Source organism: Chrysochloris asiatica, unplaced genomic scaffold (genome assembly GCF_000296735.1).
Source record: "Chrysochloris asiatica unplaced genomic scaffold, ChrAsi1.0 scaffold00132, whole genome shotgun sequence".
Lineage (NCBI taxonomy): Eukaryota > Metazoa > Chordata > Mammalia > Afrosoricida > Chrysochloridae > Chrysochloris > Chrysochloris asiatica.
Window position 1 is genome coordinate 9,147,933 of NW_006408650.1, and position 1,249 is coordinate 9,149,181.

Consider the following 1,249-nt stretch of genomic DNA (forward strand, 5'->3'; position numbering starts at 1 on the left):
GGAGGAGGTCAATGAACAGATACCAAAAAGAAAAGAACATCAGAACAAAGCAAAACTGACAGTATTGTCTACCTTTGCTCTGAGGTTCCTGTGGCATTATTCCCTGGTGGGTCTGTTCCTCTGCTTGGTCTTGCCATTTGGTCTCACCAAAGTTCTTGGCTCCAGGCTGTTGAGCCTGGCAGATTCAAAAGTATGCAAATTCTTACTTCCGTTACAAGTTCCACTAGCTATAAGCCTTGAAACTTTTTAAATATTCCTACCTGTGTGGTTCTGAGTTTTGGAGCTCTGCCCTGAAACCGCTTTGTCTGGTATTCTCCCATTGGTTCTTGATCATATACAGTCTGCTGACATAGTTGAACAATGACCATCATTTATTTTTGGTACAGTAACTTTGTGTATACCTTCCATCTTCTTTTGATGCTTTCTGCATCATTTAATATTTTGCCCATAGAATCTTTCAATATTACAGATTGAAGCTTGAATATTTTCTTCAGTTCTTTCAGCTCAAGAAATGCTGAAAGAACTGAAATGCTTTTGGGTTTCTAACTCCAGCTCTTTGCACATTTCATTATAATACTTTACTTTGTCTTCTTGAGCTGTCCTTGAACATTTTCTGTTCAGCTCTTTCACGTTCTCATTTCTTCCATTCACTTTAACTTCTTTATGCTCAGGAGCAAATTTCAGAGTCTCTTCTGAATCCTTTTTGGTCTTTTATTTTGTTCCTGTCTTTTTAATGGCCTTTTGCTTTCTTCCTGTATATCATTCCATAACTCTTCAAGTCTTTGGTTTTTAGTGTCTAATGCATCAAATCTGTTCTTGAGATGATCTCTAAATTCAGGTGAGATCTGTTCAAGGTCATATTTTGACTCTTGTGGACTTGTTTTAATTTTCTTCAGCTTCAGCCTGAACTTGCATATGAACAATCGATGGTCTGATCCATAGTTGGTTCCTGGCTTTGTTTTGGCTGATGAGATTGAGTTTTTTTCATCATCTTATCCCACAGTGGTAGTTAATTTTATTCTTGTATATTCCATCTGGTGAGATCCATGTGATACAGTCATCTTTTATGTTATTGAAAAAATGTATTTGCAATGAAGAAGTCACTGGTCTTGCAAAATTCTATCATGCAATCTCCAGCATCATTTCTATTATCAGAGTCATATTTTCCAACTATTGATCCTTCCTGTTTGTTTCCAACCTTCATAGTCCAATCACCAGTAATAATCGATATATTTTGGTTGCATGCTTG